This window comes from Cinclus cinclus, chromosome 9 (genome assembly GCF_963662255.1).
Source record: "Cinclus cinclus chromosome 9, bCinCin1.1, whole genome shotgun sequence".
Classification (NCBI taxonomy): domain Eukaryota; kingdom Metazoa; phylum Chordata; class Aves; order Passeriformes; family Cinclidae; genus Cinclus; species Cinclus cinclus.
Genome location: NC_085054.1, coordinates 27,101,425 through 27,109,058, shown reverse-complemented (window position 1 = coordinate 27,109,058; position 7,634 = coordinate 27,101,425).

Here is a 7,634-nt window from a genome sequence, read left to right as displayed (position 1 = left end):
TACTGCTGCAGAAATTTAAGGTGTGTTTTGTGCTTTGTTTCTGATTTGATTTTCAGTTGTTTCGGTTTAGATGTGAAAGTGGGGATCAAAGCTGCAGTGACCCAATTATAGTTATTGCAATTATTAATCACCGGTGATTCAAAGATATTTAAAGGCAGCTGGTAATTGGGAAAATAAATAAAATATTGTCATTGACAATTCATCATGGCAGTCTTCATAAAAATCAACACTTGGCAATTGTTAAAAAAATGTTTGAGATTGTTCCTTTTCTGCTCATGCAGGCACTGAGGGTGCAACATTCCTAATTAATTGCTACAGAACATACGGAATCACATCCATGTTTATCGTGGCCATGTGACCACGTATCCATGTGACAAACTCCCCTTCAACTTTTTCACTGAATGGCCAGAGCTGATCTCTGGAATGGGATGGGATGGGATGTGGTGCCCTCACACTGGATGTGGGAACACATGGAGCTAATCCATGTTCCTGTTCATCTCCGCAGCGTTGCCTTTGCAGGGAATTATGGTGATTTAAATGCCAGCAGAGTTATTTTACTTCTGAACGTTTTAGGCAAAGCATCCAGTTAATGTGCTTATCCAGCAGGGTTGGCTATTCCATTCATCCAAAGGGACATTCCAGAGGAATAAGGTTGCCAGTTTTAAACTGGGGATGGTTTCATGCTCCGGGCAGCAGGTTGGATTTCCCAGACGGACATGTAGACTCTCTGGAACCACAGGTTCAGGTCCTGGCAGCCAGCCCTGCTTGGGGACGCATGTGACACTCCTCTGGTCCCCTGAGTGTGGCTCTGCTGAAATCCCACACACTCGGAGGGGGAATAAACAGTTTTATCCCCTGCCAGGGGTGGGCAGCTACTTCTTGAGGCTCTGGAATTGCCCCTGTTCCTGTTGGAACAGTGAGAGGAGAAGAGAAGAACTAAGTTAATCAGGGTGGTGGAACAGACACTTGGCACCTCCCTCCCTTCCCACAAAACCTGGAAAATTTGGACAGAAAATAGAGGTTTTGCTCCAGAACTGAATATGGTTGGATTTGAGAAGAAGAATGTGGGAGTCCAGGTGTTACCTGAGCTCAGCCTCAGCATCGAGATGGTTGTTGAGCTGCACTTGATCATTTGGTGAGGTCTTAATTGCAGGATTTGTGTGTAGAGGTCAAGCAGGCAGAGAAGGCTCTGGGAAACCTTGTTCTTGTCTTTCAGGACTTAAAGGGGGCTTGTAGAAAAGTGGGAGAGTGATTTTTTACACAGGCAGGCAGTGACAGGACACTGCCAGGGTGCAGGGAGAGTTGGAATATTGGGAAGGAATTGTTCCCTGTGAGGGTGGGCAGCCCCTGGCACAAGGTACCCAGAGAAGCTGTGGCTGCCCCTGGATCCCTGGAAGTGTCCAAGGCCAGGTTGGATGGGGTTTGGAGCAGCCTGGGACAGTGGGAGGTGTCCCTGCCCATGGCAGGTGTGGCACTGGATGAGATTTAAGGTCCCAAACCAGTCTGGAATTCTTTGAAAAAGCCCCTCTGTCCCAGCTGAAAAACTGCTTGGGAATTCTCACAAAATGGGATACCAACACCTTGGCAGAGAACCCCTTTTTGGGTAAATATTTTGACAGAGAAATCAAGTCTCACCTTGGATGAACAGAGTGGGATTCCTGCACTGCCCAGGTGCCATTTCTTAAACACCCCAGGTATTGATTTTAATCACTTTTGCCTCAGAGCTTTGAAAGAAAATAGGAAGAACAGTGGAGAAGTGCAGGGCCAGCCCCGTGCTGTGTTTTGGAGGGGAAAGGGGCAGCTTTTCCTGGACAGCAAAGTGGGAATGCTCCTGGATCACTGCTCTTTAAGGGAATGGCTCCATTCATCCCAGAGCTGATTGACCCCTGGGCAGAGTGTGCAAATAAAAGTTGAACTGCAGATGTCTTAAAACTTTGGGACAGTTATCATTTAGCATTTTGGATAACAATGGGGGGGGGGGAAGCCTTAAAGATTGTTTAGGATTTTCACATCGGGGATACAATGTATTTTTAAATATTATTTTTGGGGTTTTTTATGTCTCACAGAGCAGGTGCCTAATACTGGTACAGTTTTTTCTGTGTAATCTGGAGATAGTTGAAGTTCTGAGTGAACACTGATGAGTCTGAAACACATCAGTGGATTGAGCAATGAGTAAAAGATTAAAAAATCTGTATGTGACAGCAGCAGCTTTCCAGAGAAACACAATTTTAACAACTGTTGCTCTTGTGCAGATGGTGTTAATTTAGCCTTAAAATGATGTCCCAAGGAGTGTGGCTGATCTCCCAGGAGGTTGAGGAAGTCCTGCAGGTTTACTCCATGGGGCAATCCCTTTGAATTAGGTTTCTGCTGGAATATTGGAAGGGAAATGGCAAAAATCAGTTCTGCTGTAGTTTAATTTGTAAGGATCCCCTCCCCCTGTGAGTCCCCTGTAGGAATCTGAGCAGCCTGGCCAGAGTAGGAATGGTGCAAGGAGATAAAACAGCACCAGGTAACCATTTCTCAATGAGCAACAGAATAGAAACGAGTCTGGAATAAAAGAATAATCTCGTTATTGTAAGAGGTGTTCAGCAGCACGGTGTCATTCACTTCCACCATTCCATAATGTCAGAAATGTAGCTGTGATATCCAACTGTGCTCCAAGTGATCCTCAGACATGACCAAGTGTAAGTTCTTGCAGGTTTTCTTACATTCTAAAAAGTTTATTTTATTTCTAGGATGCATTTTTAAGAGAGTTTCATGCTTGGGAAGAAAAAAAAAAGTAATTTTTTAGAAAAAAACAATTTTACCATTTTTACTAATACAGTAATAATCCAGGCTTTTAGATTATTGCTCCTGCTCTTGACTGAAATGAAAATTAAACAAACTTCAGCCTAACTAGAATGGGTTGAACAAAAGTAAAAACCTAGGGAGAGGGAAAAGCTATTAAGAGATTTAAGCACACAAGGAACAAGACCTTTTAGAGGAGATTAAAGTGTGTGACAAGCATTAGTATTTCAAGGTGCTGCGATCTCCTCCTGGATTGATGTGCCTCAGAATGAGATGAGGCACATTAAAAGCTGAAATCATTCAAGCTGGTGTGAGACTGAATAGGAGCAATTACCAAATAGTCAGGCATTAAATAAAACGTGTGATTTTTGGGAACCTGCAGCACAGGAGCCTCGGAGTGATCAAACACCGCGGCTTCGAACCTCTCCCTTGAAATCCAAATTTCAGGAGACAACACTTCTGTGGGAAACTGGGAAGCTGGAAAGGAACAGTCCCAATTTGGATGTTGCTGTCTGGCACTTGGTGTGGTGAGAAAGCATTACTGACTAAGAGTGAATAATGAAGGTGGTTAATCAGCATTTAAAGGGCAGCAGGTGCAGGTTGAAGCAGTGTCAGCGTGCCCAGGTAGCTCTGGGGAGTGAGGGCTGACCCACAGACTCCATCAGGAGGCTTTTTCTGCATTAAAGAGCCTTATTCCCCCTGAGCATTAGAGCAGAATCCTCTTAGGCCCCGTTCAAACACTTTGTCTGGGCTCTAAGTCGGGCACAGCAGTTTTCCAGGGGGCTTTAGCCTAAAGCGTGGCCAGCTGGGATTAACCAGCAAGCCCAGCTTCCCACTGCTGGGGTCCAGTGGGGATCCAGGGCTAGGAGCCTCCAAAGTGGGGTGAGAAAACAGAAACAAAAAACCACATCGAAAAGGTGTTTGTGAATAGATGGAAACAAAGCACTGAGTTATTGGCAGTGAGAAGAATCATTTTTCATAGCTTTGTTCCTATTTGTCCCAATAATCGCAGGAAAAACAGGTCCCTAGGAGAAGTGGGAATTTCCCTGCCCATGGATTGGTTTGATTTCACTGAACTCAGCTGAAGTTTTGTCCCTGAACTAAGAAGGAGGCTCAAAGACTATCAAATCCTATAAACTCATTAAAAAGATACAAACTTGGGTGTGTATTTGCACTGAAACTTTAGAAAAAAGAACTGGGTCCGTTAGCACTGCTCGAAAGTTCGCGTATGAAATTAGAGCAAATGGTTTTGGTGAAATAAGCCCTTTTAAACCTTGAAAACAGCCAATAAAGTCATTGTTACTGGTTTTGGTTTCAAACTGAGAAGTGTTTCAGCCTGAATTTCAAAAGGAAATCAGTTCTGGAGTGACCTGGGGGATGGATGAAGTTTGTTCCCCACATTTTTCCCTCATAACTCTCTGAGCACCTTTCATTGATATTTCATTTTCTTGGTCAAACGTGCCAGGAATTTCAGCAGCTGTGCAAGTTTGTTCTTTACTTCTTTCACCTGAACTCATAACTTGGACATTAAAGTCCATCCCTACCCACAAGTTCCTCACCATTTAATGACCTAATAAAAAAGAAAAAAAAAAAGATTAAAACCCTTGTTTGTCTAGTAGGGTTAAATATATATATTTATTCTATTTTATTATTATTTCAGCTCAGTGGCTTCTCCGGGGAGCCCAAATCAAACCAGCACAAGCTGTCAGTGACATTTGAGAGCTCGCTATATCCTGTTTATGAGAATCATGCACTAAAACTGCCTTTTTTTGGTGGCTACGGTTAAAAATATCAGAGAGGGTCTCAGGACATTTGTGTGGCTGTAATTGCAGCATATTTATGATATCTGAGTACTCACAGAAGCAGCAACAAATTCGGGTCTGCTCAGAGCCCAAGGAGCAGCAGATTTCCCAGGAATTATTTATTGAGCAGCCAGAATTGAATATATGAAAGATTTTCCTGCAAGAACTTTTGGATGGTTTTGGATAGAATCAATATATTGATAATGATATTAATAATGGTAATAATAATAACAACACCCCCAAAATTAAATACACTTATTTAAAGCTGCATTCAGGAAGTTGCTCATGAGTATCCCATCAACACCTGGAGTATTTTCTTATTTTAGCTAAACCCAGATTAATGAACTTCCTATTCTTTGGTACTAGACTGAAGTTTTAAATTCCCATCCCTAATACAATTTACTGATTAAAAAATCTCAGTCATGATTTTGAGATTTATTTCTGGAGACTTTTTCAGAAACCTGGGAGGGAGTTTGGTTTGCAGTTGGAAATTACAAATTTTTATTTGTTATATAATGATATTTCTGAATATTTTACTGATGCTGGACAGGGGGTGGTGTTTAAATCAAATTCAATTCACAGGCTGGATACTTTTCCTGAACATCTGGTCCAGAGTCAGATTTTAGTTATATTTTCTCATAGGAAACAGAGAAAATTTGTTCACGCTAAAATCTGTTGCTCTCTTCTGTTCATGCCCCTTTTAGTTGGAAAAACTTTTACTATTTCTCTAGCAGAGTTCTACTGTCAGGGAAAGGAATCATTAAGGACAACAATTCATGAGGAAGTTTTCAAAACATCACAGATCAATTTTTCAGAAACTAATGTACAGTAATTCCTTTTTTTAAACATTTCTATGACATATAAATTTTTAACTTTTATCTTGGAAAATTCACTCATGGAATTTTACACTAAATCTTTGTTGCTGTCTTGAGAATGTCTCGTAAAACAGGGATGGACAATGGGATATGCTGGTGGAGGTGGTGTCAGGATTTGTACAATTTTGCTGTATCAAAAAATATCTACAAGATATGACTGAGTTATGTTTTTTTTTTTTTTTTTGTTTTGTTTTTTTTTTCTCTCAGCCCCACATTGGTGAGATAGAAAGTTTTGTGTTACATTGCAATACACAAAATTTAAAATTATTTTTAGGCTTGCTAAAGCCGGAACAGCTTCAAGAGATTGTTGTGGTGTCTTTACTCTTGTGTTTTATGCAAAAAAAACAAACAAACAAACAAAAAAACCCCATTATTATTCATATGCAAAGAAAGGAGAATAATTTTCCTCCTTCCAAGCCCCAGAATTACTCCTGGCAATTTGACTGTTCTCACCCATGTCCTTTCTAAACAGTGTAAGGTTGGTCATGTTTGTTTTCTTGGGAGTTGCCTTTTAAAAATCAAATATTATATTTCAATTACTCTGTACTAGCAGGCTGTAAGCAAAGGAAGTTATAGGAACTTAATAATAATATCATGTAGATATATTAGTGCTTTATTACTAAAGCAGTGATAAGTTTGCCCACTATTCCAAAAAATAGAGCTCACATGAACTTTAGTTGTAGACAAAGGGACAGAATGCAAACACACTGTGAATATAAAGTGAAAATAAAAATATTGAGTGTTTATTCTCGCATATTAATTATGGATTAACTTCAAACTTTGAGGGGGGAACAAAAGGGGTTTTATCTGTGTGATTTCTTTGGCATTTTGTTATTTGTTATTGGGTGTTGTTCCTTTGGCAATTTTAATGGACCTCTTGGAAAAGAAACTAAATAAAATCCCGTGTTTGAATCCTGCCTTTCTGCTTTGATCTACCACAAAGTGAGCACACAAACTCCTGGAGTTATTATGGAAGTAGGTTGAGCCTGTGTGAGAAATCCAAGAGGAAAACTCCTTCATTTCATTACAGATGCATTAACTCCAGAGGTGTTCCCAAAATACTGGCTACTCAAAGGAGGAATAAATAAATAAACAGAGAAAACTGCAATCATTCCAGGTTTGTTGTGTGTTCCGGGAGTGATTCCACACGTGGATTCTGTACAATCCATTGTCTGTAATTAATAATATCAATATACTATTGATTAATCCTTTTGATTAGTTTTTCTGCAATTATCCCCAATGCCAGCATTTGAATAAAGGCCTTTATTTAGCATTGATTTAAAAAAGCCTTATTTATATATTAGAGAGAATTTAGAGAAACAGTCGAGGCAGGGCTCCTTGGAATTGTGTGAGCAGAGGAATCCATCAGGAGCTGTCCTGGAGTGGTGTTTGGGGGGACACTCGGGAATCCCAGAGGGGCTGCAGCCCCAGATGCCCCGTGAGGACACAGGGAATGGCTTCCTGTTGTGTTTTCCTGGGATATAATTTTTCTCTTGCTTGATATTTCCATATATCTACATGCACCAAGAACAGGGCAGGAGTGCTGGAACAGCTTCTCCAGGCCTTTATTCCATCACAACCATCAGCCTCATTTTACAGAGCCAGGCAAGGGAGATGGAGCAGCTCCAGCTGCTGCCACAGCAGACCAAGTTCTCTTGGCTACAAAATCTTTTAACAACTTTCCAGCCAATAGCAGAATATCAAAAGCTGACAAGTGTTTAATTCCAAGTGTTTCATTAATAAAGCTGCACGTGCATCTTGCTGTGAGCAACGCTTGCTTGTTCAAACAATAACTTAAACAATAACAATAACTTTAACAATAACTTAAAACAATGGATAAAGCTGCATTATTAAGTTTACACATTTCTGCTGTTTTGCTGAACATCTTTTCCTGAGGCCTGTCCCTACCCAGCTCACAGCTCTGTTGTTTCTTGTCCTTTCATCTTCAGCATTCCTGCATTTCTCCATCCTGACATCTGCTTTCATACATCTTGCTGAGAGTTCTGTATCTTTGCTATTTCCTACAGCTTCCCACTGCCAGAGGCAGGGATGGATGGGATCTGGAGAAGGAATTCCTGGCTGGGAGGGAGGTGAGGCCCTGGCACAGGGTGCCCAGAACAGCTGTGGCTGCCCCTGGATCCCTGGAAGTGTTCAAGGCCAGGTTGGACAC